Genomic DNA, 21,416 nt, shown 5'->3' with positions numbered 1-21,416 from the left:
TTCTTACCCATTTTTTTTTTCAGGTTTTACCCTATACTCCTGGACTAATACAACTAGTTCAAGTTAGCTTAATTATGATAAGGTTCTCATGTCCAATAACAGAGTATAGATAGTACAATTCAGTCCATCATTCTATGAACAAAATCACTGTAGACTTTTGCATAGGTAAAGAGCATTGATTTTGGAATCTAAAAGCCTGAGTTCAAGTACTGGTTCTAACATCATTCTTACCTGTAAAATGGAAACAAAGATGGTAATTTTAAAAGGGGAATTCTTATACCTTGTAATATAAGCGTGAGTGTTAAATGAGATAATGTGCATAAGTCATTAGTGTATTTTCACTGGGTAGTTATGACTCTAGTGGAGATATTGGCAAAGAATCTCTGAAAACCTCATGAGTTTTTATTCTCTTCCTACATTCTGTATCAGTAGGACATTTACTGGCCACAGACTTGAAATATTAAAATGTCTCAGGTCTTAAACATGCAAACTTTGTGTCACTTCTAAGTATAATGGTTTCAAAGAATTAGAGATAGGTCACTAATTGTTCCTTTTGGACTACTCCAGGTATCCTTAATTAATACCTGTTTTGAATTTAATTTTAGAGTAATGTAATTCTATTCTTTAATTGTATTGACTTGTCAGAATTAATTGACTTGTCAGAGACTGTTTATAAAGCACTTTGGAATTTACACAAAAGATTTAGCTTGGACAATTTGAAAAAGTACTTATGACTGTGGAGCACTTTGATGCAGATTGGAGGAAAAGTCAAAATAACATGTATTTTTGGGGTCCTTGATATTGTAGTAATTGCTTACCTCTCTGAAACAGGATGAGTATATATTTGAAATTGGGAGACTAGTTCAGTAATTTCAAGTCTTTTCCATTTTAAATTCCATGAGAGTTTGTTAAACTTATGTCTTAATCGATTAAAGTGAGTGAGCCTTTACAATAAGAGGGCAAAAACATAATAGTTGTTTCAGGTTTTATAAACAATATTTTAACAGGGAGATTACCCCAATGTCTAGTTTTCTTTTAGCCACAGAAAATTACATTGAGCATGTCAGTGTGGCCATTTCGAAATATTTAGAGTTCATACTCCCTACTGCCCCATTTTGCTGTATTCTGTTTCCAAAACCAGCAGGAAAAAAGATTGAAGATTTAAATGAAAACAGGTGAAATGTTTCCAATCTTGATCGACTTTCATTTTCTAAGCAGCGTTATTCTTTCCCAAGCCTGCAATTTGTGAATTGGTTTTCCACACTCCATTTACCTTACAGGCTGCTGCTGGAATTTCTTCCAGGAAGATTGGATAGGATAGATTTTTTTTTTTAACCTATAGTCCTCTAGAATATGCTGTTTATAATGAAAATAATACTTGATATTTTAGAACACCATACTTTCCTTTTATGAATTAAAAGTCTTAAAATAGCACTTACCTTTGATGTTCTTCCCTTTCCATCCAGTACATTAGAAGAAATATGTTCAGGCAGGTTTTTTATTATTATTATTATTATTATTATTATTATTATTTTAATACTATTATTTTAGTTTGTACTATACTATTTTCTTATCGATTCAGGTAGAACAAATTAGTAGATTCTAATCAATTTTAGTTTCTCTGTCAAATATATGCCAAAGCTTTTTATAATTTATTATTTAACTAGAACCTAAATTTGTTAATTTCAACAAAGCCTCTATTGGCTGAGGATGTTGTCTGCAATCCAAAATGTAAACTGACATTAAAAAAATTGTGATAGAAGTTATAAAGTGTACTAGTTCAAGCATTTTATTCTGGCTGTTTGTTCTAATTCTATTTTCTAGATGCTTCACAATATGAATAAGGTGTTTGAACTCAGTTAAACTCTCTAGGTCTCATATGAGCAGGTATTTGAAACATTTCATATTCCTGTCACATTTTAATGCCTATGTCACACTTCTATTTTACAGTATAGTGGTTATTACCTAAGAGGTCACATAACAGTTTATCCTTTAGCAGTGTGACCCAGTGTGATAAATGAAAGAGAGGATGTGATATTCTTAGCACTACTTTCACAAAAGCACAATCTTTTTTCTTTGTTTATTTTGCCCTCAAGGAACTCAGTTCATAACTTATGTTCAACTCAAATGTTCAAAATCACCCATAGATGGTTACCTTCGATGAGTGGCAGGTGTATTATGACTCCTAAGTCCAATAAATAAAAGTACACAGGCTTTTTATTATAAGTTTATCTGCAGTCCGCCACATTCTGTATATTAAATTTACTTTTGAATTAGAGAGTTAGAAAAGGTGAAAGAGAGTGGATTTCTTCTTTTGCAGTTGATTTATATCCCACAATTGCCAGTTCTGGTAAAATATCAAAATTATCAAAGAATTATAAGGGAAGAGTAAAACATCTCAGCTCAGTTGTTATTACTGTACATATAGAACAAGGGATTATTTTTAAAAAGTATTTAATGGCACAAGTTTGCATAGTATGACTTTTACAAGATTAACACAATGTCCGCACATTGTTACAAAAGCTTTTAAAAATCTTAGAAATGTTAATACTATACTCAAACTGACTGACTATAAAAAATGTCACTAGGAGTCATACTTATGAATGAAAATCAAAAGATACTTTTAAGAACATTGACTTTAGGACTGTAAAAAAAAACCCTAAAGACAGCATTATTGAATTGGCAAGATGTTGAATATATTAGTTGTGAATCAGAGCAAAAATTTAGTGGGTGGAGTGAACCATTGTGAAAACCTTTCCACTCTTTCCCAGGAGCAACTTCTATGGAACAGAATCACTGCATTTGGTTATTATTAATTTCTGACTTGGAAAGATGTCAGGACCGCTTATAATCTGATATCACAAATATCTTAAGCTTACGCTTCATTGAAAATCACTTCTGACAATCCACTGTTTCTTATTAAAAGTAAAAGCAAACAATGAGAGATATACCTAAATTCTTGGCTTCTGACTGTAGACAGATTTTTAATTTTAAAAGTTACTTTGCATTTCTATGCCAGATTTGACTGCTGGCACTCTTTTCCTTAAAAGTACAAGTTCAAGGACTAAGCATAACATCTGTATTATTTAGGATTTTAATTGGTGTTTTAGTGATTACAAATGTTAAACAAATGTCTTTCCAACTAAAAGTCATCTAAATTAAAACCAAAAAATATATAAGCCCTTGCAAACACTTCTGTAGATGGTACATATGCTCTGATAATTTTTAAAGGATGTGAAATAGTAGATACGGCAAAATAAACAAGATAATTCCTAATAAAGCAATTACTTCCTGTGCTTTCCAGTGGATTAAGAAATATCTTTTAGGGCCTCCTCGGTGGCTCAGTGGGTTGAGTGCAGCGCTGTGAAGCTGTCCACAGCCTCTGCAGGGCAGATTTGATTCCAGGCCAGCCAGGGAGATTCCCACATGTCACAGCAGACCTCTCCTGTCTCACCCACTGCTCCCCTCAGCAGTGTATTTCGGTCCTTCTGCCTGTTCTGTTCTCTGCTCTGTCTCTGGTGAATCCTCTCACCCTCTCGCTCCTCTGGCCTGTACACCAGATCTTGAAATAAAAATAAATAAATCTTAAAAAAAAAGAAATATATTTTAAACAATAAATTCATATGAAAAAAATGGCACCTACCAGTGATCCACTGAAATCTGACACAAACTACTGAGAGTTCAATCAGTAAACTCTTAACTGTTACATTGTATTAAAGTAAACTTCACTCTGAAGACATTAGTGAGTTAACTACTTAACATCATCATTTGCTACCAAAACCTATTTTAAAAATCAAAATATCGCTTTGGATTATATATTTGATAACTAAAATGATAATGATTGAAAAACAGTTTTGTGGAAGAATTGTTCCATTGCTCTATGTTATCTATTTCTGTGTTTTAAATTACCATAATTTTAGAGGTCTAAGCTCTCCCTTCCAAATAGAAAGTTCTATGGGATAAGTACAGACATACCTTGACTGAACTGTCTCAGTAAGACTTAGGGTCTCACCAGGCAGAAATCAGTGTGCTGTCTGGACTGTTCTCCTCTGGAGCTTAGAGTCCTCTTCCAATTTCGTTGAGGCTGTTAATAGAATCCAGTCCCTTGCACCTGTAAGACTTTGAGTCCCATTTTAGTGATGATCTTTTCATGTAGCCTGCTCCATTTTTATTTATTTATTTAAAGATTTATTTATTCATGCACACAAGAACCGGGGTACAGGTCAAATGTGTGGGAGGGTGAGAGGACTCACCAGAGACAGAGCAGGGTACTGTGAAGCTGTCCACAGCCTCTACAGCACAGGTTTGATTCCAGGCCAGCCAGGGAGATTCCCATATGGCACAGCAGACCTCTCCTGTCTCACCCACGGCTCCCCTCAGCAGTGTATATTGGTCCTTCTGCCTGTTTTGTTCTCTGCTCTGTCTGCCAGAACAGGCAGACTGATTGAAATACACTGCTGAGGGGAGCAGCAGGCGAGGCAGGAGAGGTCTGCTGCAGCATGTGGGTATCTCCCCAGCTGGTCAGGATCGAACTCGTGCTGCAGAGGCTACAGGTAGCTTCATAGAGCTGTGCTCAACTGCCTCTGCCTCTAGGGAGGCCCCTGCTCCATTTTTAAAGGCAGAAACATGCTATCCTATCCTTCTCAGTGTTTGATGCACTTTAGTTTCTCTGTCTCTGACCTTCAAATCCAGATTTAAAGTCTTCCGTGATTAGATCAGGCCAGCAGGATTGTCTCCCTTTCTTAAGGTCAAGTGATTTGAGATCTTAATTACACCTGCAAAATCTTTTTACAGCAGCACCCAGATTAGTGTTTGATTAATAACTGAGAGGATGTGTGTATACACCAGGGGCTGGAAATATGGGGTCATCTTTGATTTCTGTCTACTACCCCTACCATGATGACTTAAACATGTAACATTTCCAATGATGCCTTACTTATTTTTTTCTTGATCTGCAAAGAACTTAATTATTTTCAGTGTCTCTTGCAACTTTGCCATGTAAAGACAGGATCAAGTCTAGGAGAAATTTGTCTTAATATCTTAAGACAACTTAACTGCTTTGATTCCACATAGACAATTGGAAGCAAGCAAGGTATTTGCTTCCTGTTGAGCTAAAACAAGAGTTTCTTTGCATGTTTATATGCTGTAAGGTAAAAAAGCTTTCAATGAACATGGAGGCTCCAGGTGTCCAATACTCCATTTGTGAGCAACAAATCACGGTATAACTAGGATCCAACTACCCAAAGGTTAATATAAATTGTATGGTCTTTCCATTCAATTATCAGATTGGTGAGTCTTCTGTAAGAGTGCTCTAGACCTGCTCTGCCCAGCATGGTAGCTCCTAGTCATTGCTGTCATTGGCACTTAAAGTGAGCTTCAAAAAATTGAAACGTTCAGTAATTAGAAAAACTATGCTACATTTTTGGAGACATAGTATGAAAGAAGTGAACATAAAACATTATCACTAAAAATTTGTCATCTTGAGTATATGTTGAAATATTAATAATGTGATATACGAGGAAAATGAAGTTACTATAACTAATTTCATCTCTTTAGAAATGTATCTACTAGAATATTTTAAATAACTTATTTGCTTGCATTATGTATCTGTTGGACAGCACTTCTCTGAGGCTGTCTCATCATGAAACTATACTCTTACCAATGTTTATCACATGTTTGTGCATGTAGTTAAGTAAATTGATTTATGATAGATAAAAAGAGAAAATAAAAATTTAATGTAAGTATAAATTCTAAGACTTTTCTTGCCTCCCACCTTTAGAGATGACAAGTTTTGATTCTACAATGTGATAGAGGGAGATACCACTAGGTGTAGTATCAGTAAGCCTCTTTTTCCTTTAAATGATATTTTGGTAACAACTTCACACAATGAAAACTGTGAAGGGAATGTTTTTGCATATTTTATAAGGGCATTTATTTAATTGTTTTTGAGAGACTCCAGTTGGAACTAATCAGGGATTCAAGGAAAAATATCTACTTTCCTAAATCAATTACATGTATCTATATATTTGTATGTGCTTATAGACCTTATAAACCTCTATAGGAGAAGACTAAACTACATAAATTTGTGCTTACATATAGAATCATGTTATTGTCTATATTTTAAATTGAAAGTTACTCAAAGATATAGAGTTATATTGTACAGAATCTCTACAGTATGTGTTTTTAGCTAATATTTCAATTAAAGCATTATTTCAATGTTTATGCCACCAATCAACAATATTTAAGCAAAGAGATATATTAAATATTGTAAAAAATATTTTTTGCCTTATGTATGTTATAGATATAAAAGAAAAATAATGATTCCCTATATAACTGAGGCAAAGTATATTAGAACCTAAGTATCTTTTCTTTTTTCATATTTTCTATTTAACTAAAGGAATCTAATTAACTGGGACCCCTTCTGTGATGTGGTTACATAAAATGATGTGTAGATATTAACTTAAATTGCTCTCTTCATGCTTTTTTATTATTACCTCAGCACATTCCCCAACTAATCATTCTTTCAGATAAACATACAATTGTTTTCCATACTATATCTGTAGGCAGGAGTTAATTAACAGAGAGCATTTTGATTTACCAACAAAATTTCTCACAGAGATTTCATTCTCTGCTACCAACTACCCTCAAATCCAAAGTAACATAATTTTTTGTGTGTGTTTTTTTTTTTCACAGTAACTCAGTACTAACGAATAAATGATTAGGAGAGGAAGCCCACCTCTAATAAACTGAATTTTTGTAGCCATTGCAGTTTTTATGTCAGTCTGTTCTCTGCCCAGAGTAAAGCATTCCATATGCTTAAGTCATTTATGGAATAATTATAGTTGCCTTTAGTAGACTAACAATAAAACAACAATAACAAAGCCTCTTACCATAAAAAGTTTATATCTTGGAAGGAAAATCACCTTTTCCAATGAACAAAACAAAGACTATTTCCAAAATCTATTTTTTTCTTGAACCTCTGAATACCAAATCCTAAAAGTTTAGATTTCAAGTGCAGATTCCAGAAAGGTTATAGTACCTTTGTTCTATACATAAGGATAAAAAGGACCAATGGGAAAACCAAACACCAATTCTTATTTCTTTCCCAGAATAGTATTGCTTTTATCCAAAATCTTCTCAGATTTAAGTAAGTTTGTTTTTACCGTTGTTTAAAAAGAAAATCCTAATGTCAGGTACACTATATGTGGTAATCATTTAGTTTCCATGATTAAGTATATAGAAATAGGTGTTACTGTTACAGTTTTACAAATGAGGAAACAAATTCAGAGTAATTAAGCAATTTACAAAGAAAATCACTTTGCTAGTAAGTGGCAGAGCAAAGATCTGAACACAAGTGTGTCTGATTGATTCTAAAGACACATTTCTTCCTTTCTACCAGACTGATTCCCAAGTGGAAGAACAATTAAGAACTATTCTTAAGATGAGGCTGATTGCATATTGTTAGCCTACTTAAACAGTTTCACCCATTCTCTTAGTCCTAACTTTTACCTATTAAGCCTTCCTTCCTCCAGTGTTTAAGATTTTAAAATGCTCATCCTCCCCTAGCATATTTTAATCTAGTAATACATCTGGCATTGCATGGTAGGGATAGAGCAATATCCCCCATGATCTAAGCATACATACTTCTAGGGTGATTGCAACATAAATATATTGTTATATTATAAATATATCAATGACACATCTAAGACTTTTATGAAAAAACATAGACTGAGTTTTTACTTTTTTTTATAAAGTAGCAGTAATATAGATTATTATGAGATTTGGTAAAACTACTGTAGTTCCATATGAGAGCTACTTCCATCAAACCTGAATTCATTAGTGCTACCACATTAATCAAAGTTTGGAAAAAGAAGCTGAACTTTATGGATACTTAGCAATAAAATAAAAGATAGGATCCTGCAAGCCCTTCCTCCAGCTTTTCCTCTCTAATTCATATTGGAGGATTTGTGGGATTGGGTAAAGTTGATTGAGAGTAGTGATGAGTTTAGGGGTGAAGTGTGAATCCTAGATTGTGTATCACTTGGATCTGTTTGATAAAGATGAAAAGTGATTTCTGCCAGAGAAATTCTTTCCACTGCTGTTCAATCAAATAAAACAAGCAAAGAAAGAACACTTTTCCAAATATGCTATATATCAGTAATCAGTCAGTAAATATTCATTGAATGTACTCCATGAGGAGATAGTAGGAAGGAAAACTAACATAATACTCAATATCATAATATTTAGAGTATGGAAGAGAAAATAGTATTTAATATCAGTTTATAGTTGATATTTACATGATTAATTACTATGTGGGAATTTATAAATTGTTTGGTTGGTGTGGGGTGGATAGGAAAAGAAAATTGTAATAGATGACACATAGGTTTTTGACCTGAGTGAGTGAAAGGTGGTGTCATATACAGTATGGGATAGATTCAGAAGGGAACTGCACACATTTTATGGGTAAAATAAAAATTCTCTTGGAGCCATGATAGGTTTGAGATGTTTATTTGATATCTAAATCAAGATGTGGCAGGAGAATATATGACAATGTGGGAACATGTGGAGTTCACGAGAGGTTCTGAATCATCAATCATATTTAAATCCATAATACTGGATGAGATTCCAAATAGAAAGTACAAATAGAAAACATACCTGAGGAATAAGCCTTGGCTTATTCCATTATTTCAAGGCAGAGAAGGGAAGAACATGCTGTAGCAAAGGAGATTGCAACATAGTGGAGTGAGGAAGGAGCAAGACCCAGAAAATAATGACTTCTAGAAGCCAATTACCAAGAGAAGAGGTATAAAACTATGTCTAATGCTGCTCAGAAAGCAGGCACCTCCCTGGTGGCGTAGGGGTTAAGTCTCATTGCTAAAACTACTATGGCCTGATTTGCATCCCTGGCCAGGGAGCTACCCACATGGCACAGCAGACCTCTCCTGTTTTGCCCCCTATTCCCCTCAGCAGTGTAGTTTAGTAGATTTGCCTGTTCTACTCCCCACTCTATCTCTGGTGAATCCTCTCACCTCTCCTACACTTCTCCTGCACCTCTGACCTATACCCCAGTTCTTCTATGCAAAAATAATAATTAAATAAAAGAAAGTATATTGACCATCTTATTTGATATGATGGAAGCTATAACTGAAACAAGATAGGAATGGCTTGCTAGGAAGAAAATGGGTTAAGTATTGAGGTGGGTTAAGAAGTGAATGGGGGGGAGACATGAATAGAGACAATTTGTGTAGAGAAAGTTTTAAAAATGTATGCTGCAAAGGAAGGAATACCATTAATGGAGAAAGATATTTTTTTGTTAGTTTGTTTTGCTTAAGTTGAAACCATGACATGTTTATAAGCTGATGGGAATCATTCCAAAGAAATAGGAAATGATATTCCAGGAGGAAATTAATAAATGTAAGATGAGGTTACCGTCTTATACTAAACTGAGTTAGACAATACTGGAAATTTAAAAAAACTGAACACTTGAGATAGTTCATCAAAGATAGAAGGACATCATCCTAGAAGTGTAGCAGTATTAGTAGGCAGTATTGATGGGTCACTGGAGATTTTTAATTATAAATTAGAATAATGCAGTTAGCACTGTTGTATTCTATTTAGACATACTATTTTTCTTTAAATGTAGGTATGGGGACTTGAATATTTGGGTTTACCTCTGATGAAAATTGTGCAGCAGGTAGAGATTGGTGAGTTAGATAAATTAAAAAAAAAAAAAGGAAAAAGCAATGGTACATCAAACTTATGCTGAGTAATGAGGTAAGTTGGCATGTGGAGAGGCTAATGCACAATGAAAACATAGTAGGTTCAATGCATTTTGTTCTCAATAGCATCAAATGTTGCTGAAGTGGAGAGAACAGAGAAGGAGAATTTGAAGGAGAGGAGGTGCTAGTCTTACAGTAGAGTACTTGAAATAAACACCCTAGAAGTATCACAGGAATGGTTCATAAAAATATTCAGTATAATGAATGGAAGTGTTTGACTAAGACTATTGAGAATAAGAAGGAAATTGGGAAGGTAGGAAATTGGATGGAGATGTCAAGAAATTGAAAGATTGAAAAAATACATCAAATTTAAGGTTGGTTACTGAATTAGGTGATTAAATTAACATGAAGAAATTAGAAGAAGAAACTTAATAATTATTTCTATTTTCTGACTGGCAAAATTGGACAGATGTTGGCAATATTAATTGATACTACACTTGATCTTAGCCAAAAGGCCGAGAAGCGATGGCAATATTAATTGAGATGAGGCATGTGGAGGGGCATTAAATTTATACTGACTAGTTTTCGATATGTTGATTTTTAGGGTGATTTTAACAGAGTCTAGTGATGTTAAATGGGAAATTTAATATTTAGATATGGAAGTGTCTCCACATATACATGAGATAAGACTAATGTGAAAATACAGAGAGCCATGTGTTGATATCTTTTGAGAAATTTACATATAGAGGAAAGAAATAAGATAGGGAAATAATGGAGAGAGAATAATATCAAGAGAAAGATTTTGAAGATGAATGAACTTGAAATCTGTGTTGGAAGATCTGATAGAAACTGAAAGGTTGGAGATATAGGAGAGAGAAGAAGTCATTAGTCAAAGCAGTTTTCTGAGAAAGCTAAAAGAATTAGGAGGCAAAGAAAATGTGCAAGGATTAAACTTGGAGATGAAAATATTGCCCATCATCATTTTATCAGGAGATAATAAGTAATGATAGAGAAAAATTCAGAGAGATGGAAAGACAAAGACTGATGGGGTTTACATTTAAAGTCCTATATTCTCTCTGAAGCTGTAGATGAAATTTTCTTTACAAAAAGAGGAGGGTGTATTTTAGCATGTGTGTATAAGTGGAGGGAGTAGTGATCTAGGATATTAAATTCAGATTAAAAACTGCTAATTTTGCACTTAAAGTATTCTGACACTTAAAATATTCTGACACTAACTAAAAAGTATCAATACTTTTCAATGTTTTACCTTACATGTATCTGCCAGAAGGTCACCTCATTTTGTTTTTGCATGCAAAATGACAGGTATGTACTTTGTTATCTTTGACTCTAGACATATTAAATTAGGAACTTTTAAATATTTAATCAGAATCTAACAACATGCTGTATATATTTTAAGAAATTAACACATTTCAATGCCTTTAGCGATAATTGTGAAATGCTGATATATAACAATTACACCAATTAACCAATACTGCAAACATCAGAAAGTATGCAGTTGTGCAGGTACCAAACATATGTATATCAGGAATGCTTATTGAAATGGTTTTCCTATTTCGTATTTTTGCAATGCTCTCAAGTAATGAATAATGATAAGCAGGACTTAAAAATAAAATTTCTTTGGCTTCTGATTGTGCTGAAGTAAGTAGTAAGTAAGTAGAACCATCTTCAAGCAATTGTTCCTGTATGAATTTTTACCATATCTTTCTTAAATCTAAAGGAGGCTAAGGTAGAATTTACCATCTTGATAGCTAAGCAGAACAGTTTAACTATTTCTTTTGTTTTTTCAGTTTTTTTAAGATTATTCTCTCTGAAATAATTTAAAATAAAATTTAAAATTGCAAGTTAATACATGCTTAGTATATTAAATATGCATGTATGTGCATATAAATGTATGTGTTTTTCTTCTACACACTTATGCATATACTAATATATAAATACAATAACAGGTTTTTTGTTTGCAAATAATATACTTTACACATTGTTAAGCAGCTTACTTTACTCTTTTAATATACATTATGGATAATCTCCAGATTAATAGCTGTAGCTTCTTTTTAATAATTGCTTTGTTTTTTTTCCAGCATTAATATGTTAGCAATCATTTATTGAAAGATAGACTGCTCCTGATTTTATGTTTTGTAAAAATTACAAAATAAATGGCATACATATGTGTATCTGATATTACAAAAAAATACTTTTTTGTTAGGTATCAAAATCATGAAACATACTCCGTTTTGTTATTCCGATTTGCGAGTCATGTTTGAAAAGTCAAACGGGCAGCACATTAAGAAAACCTAGAAGCAAAAACAAACTTGAGATGAAATCATTCTACATACAATCTCATCATATATATAAGTATATATGCATAACAAGTATATGATTATATGCATTGTATCTATATTTATAATTATACATAAATATGAGAAATTGATAATGAATCATTTTTAAACATAAGTGAAATTAGGTAAGTCCCATTAAATATGGCTATAAATCCTTCACCAGAAGTTGTCAAAGACAGCATGATTTAGAAATTTCTTCACATGAATTCTAAAAGATTGAAAGGCTAAGAATCATAAAGCTATTGATAATATATATCAATCAAGATATTTAAAAGGAATTATTATGTCTATTCCATATTGCTTTTAGATTATATCCTAATGACCATTTATAAAACAAAGATATTTAAAAATATGCTCTCCAGGGTGTCCATAAACAACCAATGCAAGCAAATATAGCCTAATTTTAATTGTATACATTATTTCAATAATGTAAATATAAAAAACAAAAAACAGATTGAAACATGACTATTTTAGGTTGGAAAGGACTGTTTCATGTAGAGGTGAGGTTTTTTTTTTCCTTAGTAGTAATGGTTTCTCATGCATGTAAACGAAGTGGTTTCAGGCAAAGTGTGATATTGTCTTATGCTATTTCACTGTTGTTGGAATCGATTTAGGTTGGATTTTTTTTTCTTCTTTTACATATCTGGTGACATTAAATCTGTATTTAGAACATCTGCAGAATCATAACATCCTAAGCAATTCCTTTAGGAAAAACTAGGTTTCCCCATAATTAGAAATTTATTCTAATTAGGGATTGGGCATTTATATATGTTTTAAAAGGAGTTATATTGGTAAACATTGTTATTAGATGTTTAAATTGTGTTTTTGTGAATTTGATTACAATAAACCTCCCCTTAGATTAGAAAAGCAATCTATTCTGTGTTAAAAGCATTATTAAAGTGGGGTACAATGACCAAAAAGCCTTTGTAAAGGAATGTTTGTTTGTCTTTGCTCCAAGTCTTCTGTGGAGTATTTTAAAAGAGAATAGACAGAAACAGCCTCACCCTCTCATTTTTCCCCTTGGGTTACTTCCAATCTACTATGGACCCAAAAATAGAAAAATTGGATATTTGTGTTTTGCCAAGTTAAATGCTAATGAAGAGCTCTTTTTTTTTTCTGTTCTCCTTATTGATCTACCAGTATATTATATGCTTGAAGTTCATAAGATAGGAAAATATCTTACTTTCTTTTGAATATCACCACTAATTAAAAATCTATGACAATGAACATGCTCTTCATTTTAACATACTTAAATTCCTGAATTCACAAACTATCTTTGAGGATATTTTTTAAAGCTTCTTCTCAGTGTTACTTGTAAAATTATAGGGTATCTACTTTCCCCACCAACCTGATAAAAGTATTCAGTCAATAATGATGCAGATGAAGTTCAGTGAATGACAAAGAGACTGATAATGAAGGATACATAGTGAAAACACCAGGTTATTAACTGCTAACTGGAAAAGAAATTGCCACTGGTTTATTCTTTTGTTTTTAAAAATCTGATTGTGTAGAGATAAGGCATTTGATAGTTAGAATGCAAGAAGGGAAGGAAAAGCGGAAAATCTGGACATAGCTAGAAGTAAAATAGTCTGCTATTAGTGTTACCCACCTCAAATGGGCAGTCAACTAGTAAAACAACAGGCAGGGTTTACTTGGAAATAATACAACAGACTAACAGGGCAGGCAGAGTATGTTCATGGTGATTGCTACAAGCACTTCTGTAGAATTGTTTCTGTCTTTGAACTCTCCACTGAAAGCCCTTGAACTTACTACCTTCTCAGTTCAGCAGGAAAAGGAAATAACGGGAAAGCGCAAAGTATTATGGGTTCTGTAGATTTCTTATCAAAGCATGTCTGGAACTCTGACCTTCCAACCTCCCTTACATAGAGTTCTGAATATTGGTGTTGATTAGTAACTTTAACCGACAGTTTTATGTGTTGTTCATTTATATAACAGAATTCTAGACTTGAGGGAGCTGTTGCCATTCAGCCTAGAGATGTCATCATCAAGAGCAGAATATATGCCATTATTTTTGATTGTTCCATCTTTGCAACTTTCAACATTAGAACCAAGGACAGTAGCTGAGGGACAGACCCCATCAACTCTACCTGATCTTGTCCAGAATTTCTCCAACAAGTATTTGCTTTCTTCTCATTGGTCATATTTTTGTTCTCTATTCACACCAGAATGTAGAGAGGCCTAGGGGAGTTATTTCACTTTTAAAAAATCACTAGATTGGCAGGAATTTAGGAATGATTGTTGGCTTAATCAGTCCGGGACCTTCCTACAGTGTAGTGAGATGAGGGATAACTGAACTACAGTAGCAGGCAAGCAAGAATAAAAACTAGTCTGATGTTAGTCTCACTGTTTGTAGGAGAAAATATTATCTGATCGGTATATGCAAATATTAAGTACATATCAATTTCACCTCAGAGAAGCATTAAATAAATAACTCCCCCTTTTCATTCAAAATATTTTATAATTATTCTTACGTTAAACTTAAAACTTACGTTAAGTTCTAAAATTGTTGAAGGATTAATGTGCTTTCCGGGGATAGTTTAAGATAAAGTTATGTAAATATTCATAAAAGTAAACTCTTTGTTCAGTTGTTTATTTACATAACATTTATTTGGTGCTTCTTTTCATGAAACAATAAACTAGTCTCCAAAAATATAAAGACATCTATGATCTAATTTCAGAAGTTAAGGACTTATATTTATACTTTTAAAAATACAAATGCCGGGCCTCCCAGGTGGCGCAGCGGTTGAGCGCTGGGTTGCGAAGCTGCCCGCAGCTTCTGCGGCGCCGGTTCGACCCCCGGCTGCTCCCCGGCCACCAGAGGAGGGTCCCACATGGCGCGCAGACCTCTCCTGCCGCCCGCTGCTCCCCTCAGCAGTGTGGTTCAGTCCTTCTGCCTACTCTGCTCCCCGCTCTGGCTCTGGTGAATTCTCTCACCCTCCCGCGCTTCTGACTGTACCCAGTGCTTGTATAAACAAAACAAACAAACAAATAAATAAATAAAATAAAACATGCCTCTATAAAAAAAAAAAGTAATTTAAAAATACAAATGCCTGTATTTTACCTTTAACTTCTGATTATATACATATATCTGTGTCCCTCCCTAAAGATATTTGAAATTTGTACCTTGCTCATGAAAATAAGACCCATAAAGTATCAACTTTATTCTAGCATTCCTAGATGAGCTAAATTAAACTGGAAGTCAGTGGATGCCTAGGGTAGGTTAGAAGTAAATGTTATTAATTAGAAATAAAGAATATTTGCCCTTAAAGGCATAAATTATATCCAAATTTTAAGAAATTTTCGAGACTTCCAACTGTCCTTTCAGCACTTGAATGTCGTGTAAGAAGGAAGTAAGGCTTCCAGCAGGGCAAAATAAGTACAAAACACATCCTCTGAATGAGGAGTGATATTTCTTAAGAAGGGCAGTTCTTAAACCTGCTTTTAAAATATTTTTATTAAAAACAATGGCTTTAGTCTAAAGCAAGGATCAAGGTGTCTAAAAAGCATACTGAAATATTCAAAGCTATTTTATGTCAGAACTGCATATAAACAGAAAAAGCCAAGCTATTAATTGGTGTGACTCCTCTGAAAATAAAACTTGTATTTTAAATACTTGTGCCCAATGAAGAGGACACAATTGAGAGGCTTAGTGATTTCTAAGATAGATGCAATTCGCCAATGGAATATAATCTTTGATAGCAACACAGGTATCTTGCTTAAAATGAATGGAAATTTTGAGGTAAAGAAAAATTCTAATGCCCCCAAAGAACAGTACGTACAATGATTTATTGCTTCCCACTTTCCTTTATAGAGCAGTGCTTATGTAAAATTTCCTTGTCTATTATGAAATTAATAACTTCCTTAACATGTTGAACAATTTTGGTAGGTGACATAATGAAAGTTATGAGAGCATTCTTAATTTTTTAATCCTTTGGCTCATTGCTTCAGATTGTCAAGTTTATTGTAATGATAGGTAGCAGATTGGAGTTGCACAAAATGGATAATGTATTTTGTAATTATGTTTATAACATTTTGTTTATAGCATTAAATATATTATGTCTACACAGGTGAGGATGAAAGTGCTCTACTAATACAGACATTAATGATACTGACTAATAGGCAAAGAAAATTGTAATAAACAAATACTCATTGGTACCTATAAAGAGAAGAAAAGGATTACCATAAAACTATTAGAATTTATTCTTAGAAGTTAATCCTAGAATTAAAATAATCCAAGTTGTATTTGCATATTTGTCTAATGGTAATTCAATTAAATGATAATTAAATACCTTTTTAACACTTTTACAGAATAATATGAAATATTAACATTGAAAAATTATTGATGATAAAATGTTCATCTTAGCATATGAAAGTAAATGAAGAGAGACATAATCAAATTTGCTTAGGAAAAGGGAGTGTATATTGTGATTCAGTTACTTCAACACCTACTTTTCTGGTGATATGTACAGTCTTATAAAAGAGTCTTGAATCCTAATCAAAGGATAGAGACATAGTCTAATATCCTAGGTCTTCTCATATAAAAACTATAACTGTCAACTGATGTCTACTTTAGAATCTGACCCAAATAATTTTCATTTACTTTTAAAGAAAAGAGGTGTCATCTATAGAGCAGGTGGAATTCTGGGTCACAATAAGCACAATTTATAAGAGGGGGTCAAAAAAACTGTTAATGTAGCTCTCCTTGCCCTAGGCAATAACCCTTAAAATATCTTCTGGGGAATTTCAGTGTTTTCAGTGTTTCAAGGTCTCTTGTTTAAAATCTGAACTGCTTTGGGGAAGACTGAACAAAATAACAGTGCATGGGGCACAGTCACTAGATTGATTGATACTGCTTGTCTTTGCTATTCTTAAAGGAAACACAGTTTTTTAAAACACAAAACTTCTCTTAACTGTTTTATCATTGAGCAAATAAAATGGAGCTATGTCCCTAAGGGTGTAGGGGATTTAATGCACTTAACCCACAATGAACATAGTAATGTAGATAAAATGATAGTACAATGATAATTACCATAGTAAAAGATAACCAAATACAATATCAAACAGCCTATTTAAATCCTAAAATAAATGTATTTGCATCTTATATTCTCTACTATAAAACAGGTATTTGAGGAAAAAATGCTGAATTATATTTGTCTGTTCTAATGGATCTTCAGAAATATAGCATATATAAATAAAAAACTTAATGGATTTGAGATTCTAAGATGTAAAATGATATATCGCTACTTATGTTTGACCCTACGCAGGTATCTGAACTTTTTTTTTTTAAAGATTTATTTATTTATTTATACAAGCATTGGGTACAGTCAGAAGCGTGGGGGGGTGAGAGAATTCACCAGAGCCAGAGCAGGGAGCAGAGCAGGCAGAAGGACCAAAGTACACTGCTGAGGGGAGCAGCGGGCAGCAGGAGAGGTCTGCATGCCATGTGGGACCCTCGCTGGAGACCAGGGATCGAACCGGCGTTGCAGAGGCTGCAGACAGCTTCGCAGCCCAGCGCTCAACTGCTGCGCCACCAGGGGAGGACCATATCTGAACTTTTTTAGAGTCTGCTTTCCCCTTTTGTTGAATATGGGGGCTAGAAGATCTAAAGTGCATAGTTATTGTGAAAATACACAATGTGTGTGAAAAGATATTTTAAGTTAAAATTCAACAATTACTGTTGGAATAGAAAATTCTGTGGCCATTCCATTTAGGTAATTTATAGTGCTTGTAAGACCAAAAACATCTCATGTGTACATTTATGAAAAGGAATATTTCCAGTATCAGGATAAATAATATTTGATATTTTCATGTATATTAGATTATTTCTCATAGGAAATGAATTGTTAGTGAGTCTGTATGTGCTCTAAAGCCCATGAGTACTTGACAGCACTCAACTCTTTTGTTCCTCATAGTTGAACAGAACTTTTGTTTAAACTACATATATAATTAATAAATAAATAAAAATGTTATTTCCAAAGTTGGCAAAACATCCTAAGAATTTCTTTCCAGTAGAGTCAATTTGTTTTTATTAATTACATTTTTCTTATTGCAAAGGTAAGTTAGGAAACATGTGCAACTTTGCTAAGGATGCATTTAACCTCTGGATGGTGTCAGGGTTAAGCTTTTTGTTTATGGTCATTACAAGATTTTCACAAGAAAGATAGGATACAGATGACAGCCTGTGTGACCTGATTATATTTTTAGTAAAAATCATCAACAACATATGATTACAAAGATTATTAGCTATGTTATAACTTATGAAATATTACTTTAAATAACATGAATGTTTATTATGGACAGTGATTATCTTCCTAGCAAGCAAAATTTGCTAACTTTATGACTCCTATATAAATATTTGGGTGTGTATTTATACCCAGAGAGACTTGTTAGCTAGGATATCCTAGATTCTCTAAATTGGCTAAAGTTAGGATAAACATTCGATTTATTGTTCACCTAATGGATATTTGAGAGCAATGGGACACATGTGTACAAATGAGCTGTCCAGGCCAAGGGAGGCAGATGATTCACCAATAGATAAAGGTTTGATTTACACTAATAGATAAAGGTTTGATTTAATGATAATATTGGCAGGATCTAGAGGCAAACTTATCAGATCTCAGGAATTAAAGAATAAGTAATCTCTGCTGTATTTTCTTTTATTACCTTGGCTAAAGAAAGTATTTATGTTTCTAAGTTGAGTTATTTGCTAGAGGGATGGCAATCACTACTAGTGGGAAAATCTATAAGGGAAAATTATGTGGATTTGAAAAGTAAATGTAAAATAATAATGCTACTGATACAATTTTACTGTTTTAATTAAATCTTATTGTACAAATATACCTGTTACAATGATCTGACTAGCCCATAGTTCCTGATTATTTTTTTCTGCCCATGTAAATTTCAAAATCAGTTCAATTTAATCTTTAATATTTAGTGCTCATTGATAAAAATGAAGCAACTCTAATCTGATACAATGAATCCTGATAACACTTCTTCAAATTGTTCAGTTTGATTTACAAGCTTCTAAAAGTGGAGCTTTCTGGCTTTCTGATTTAGAATTAATACTGTTAGTTGCAAATTATGCTATCGGTATATTACAGGACTTCAAGATGTTTATCTTTAATAGAAATTTATTCCGTATTCAAGAAATGAATAAAGACCTGCCTTTGGTATAAATTTAAAATTATTGTTTTTTGTGATATAAGTATAAAAGAATGTCATAGATTTAAGTCTTTGCAATGACTATGTTAGTCAAAATACCAGTTTTACTAAGTATATAATTTTAAAGAAAATACCATTTATATATATATATGTATATATATTTAGTACTTTGGCAATTATAAATAATATTTTTAAAACATTTAAGTTTTAATCAAGAAGCAAGTTGATTACAAATGAAATGATTTGATATCTGGAAGGAAGTATGTGTAGGATACTTTTAAATTCTGCTTTATGATAGACTCATATAGTGAAGGATAATAGTTGGTTGTTTCTAAAAGCAGGTTCCATGTATTCTCTCATATCTTATATTCTCCCCTGAGTAATAACATGATTCAAATATAATAATGAATGACAAGAATGCATCTTGTCATATGAGTAATTGTATAGGGAAATACACTCATTTTTACCTGCTTAAGACAGGCAATTGCATTCAAGGCAATAGAATATAATACATTGTGTTGTCTCTCAACTTCTAAATGAAATTATGAAAATACAATTATATACTTTTAAATAAATTAGCTAGTACTTTTGTGATGCAGAATCCTTACTATATTAATTTTTATGAGTAAAGAAGAGATACCAGTTTCATGATACTATTTCCCAATCATAGAATAAGGTAAATTATCAAGTAATTGCATCCTTTTAGGCCAAGCTTGGACTTGGCACATGAAATGTCCTACCTTTTATACTCTAGGACTCCCAGACATTTTAAATAAACAGGCAAAAGACAACAATGTCCCTCTTGCAGATAAAGGCTTGTAAATTATGCTAGATCTCTTGGTGTTTGACCCCTGTGATCTCATTAATAATGTCATACATAGTCAGCATCTTAGAGGTTCCTTTGACACACATGTAAGAGAAAAACATTCTCTTTGAAAATTATAGCTTAGTTGGCCAACATTGACCCTCAAAGGGAAATATAGAAATTAAAAGAGGCAACTTATATAACAATATTCTCTTTATCCAAAGAGACTTAAAGAGTTAAGTATTAACTATCAGTAAAAATGGACATCTGTCCTACACCTACATATATCTAGGTTGCATTAAAATTGCAGAATAGGAAATGTGTAAATGGCATTAAGTTTTTAAAAGATTAGGTTGGTTCTATGAAGCATAATGTTAATTGTAAGAAACATAATGGTAATTAAATGTCTCAGACACATTAAAGTATAATGAATATAAAATATATGCAGAAGTACTTAGATTATAAAAGTGGACAGGGAATAGCAAAATTAAGACTTAATTGCAGAGTGCAAAGTAAATATTCAAGGAAAAAGGAAAAGAAGGCCATAATTATAAAGCTTAACTTTAGGCAAATATCATTTTTCTGTATTTTCCCAAATTTAATACACTTTTATTTCAAAAGATGTGTATTATAGAATATGAGAAAATGCACATTAGTAAAAAATACAAAAATTAAGAACACTATAATCATACTATCAAGTGATAACTAATCATACTATCAATTAATAACTTATTGTAAGACCCCCCAGTGGTGAAGGGGTTAAACTCTCAGTGCTATCAAGCTATTGCTAGCCACTGTGGCATGAGTTCTCTCCCTGGCCAGTGAGCTAACACACATATGGCACAGCAGACGTCTCCTGTCTCACCCACTGTTCCCCTCAGCAGTGTATTTCAGTAGATCTGCCTGTTCTGCTCCCCACTCTGTCTCTGGTGAATCTGCTCACCACCCCACCCCACACCTCTGGCCTACACTCCAGTTCTTATATGCCTAAATAAATAAAAATAAATCTTTAAAAAATAACTTATTATATATATCAGATCTTTTGACATATATACACATGCACATAAGTATTTATGTGTGTGTGTGTATATATATATATATATATGAATTAGGAATTAAAAATTCTTAATTGAGATCCTACCGTTTTGTAGCCTATTCTTTTCATTTCTATTTTATGGTGATTTTTCTAGCCAATGTTCATGTCATCTACTACTTAATCCATGTTCAAACTTCTCAAATTGTCTCAATAATATCCCTAAAGTTGAATTTTCCAAATTAGGATCTAATCCAATATTGCATTTCATATCTGGTTGTCATAACTAGTAAGTCTTCTTAGTCAAAACCAGTGCCTTT

At 32.9% G+C, this 21,416-nt stretch overlaps 1 protein-coding gene and 1 pseudogene across 3 annotated transcripts in view; one reads left to right on the top strand and one right to left on the bottom strand.

Moving 5' to 3' along the window:
* LOC119255187 (receptor tyrosine-protein kinase erbB-4) overlaps nucleotides 1-21,416 on the top strand; it is a 964,561-nt gene that overhangs the window by 725,814 nt on the left and 217,331 nt on the right. The window lies entirely within an intron of this gene.
* On the bottom strand, nucleotides 10,109-10,246 carry LOC119256490 (U2 spliceosomal RNA; annotated as a pseudogene).

This window comes from Talpa occidentalis, unplaced genomic scaffold (genome assembly GCF_014898055.3).
Source record: "Talpa occidentalis isolate TD23 unplaced genomic scaffold, MPIMG_talOcc4v2.1 talOcc4.3, whole genome shotgun sequence".
NCBI classification, from domain to species: domain Eukaryota; kingdom Metazoa; phylum Chordata; class Mammalia; order Eulipotyphla; family Talpidae; genus Talpa; species Talpa occidentalis.
Note: the sequence above shows the minus strand (reverse complement) of the source record. Positions and strands in the feature narration are given on the sequence as shown.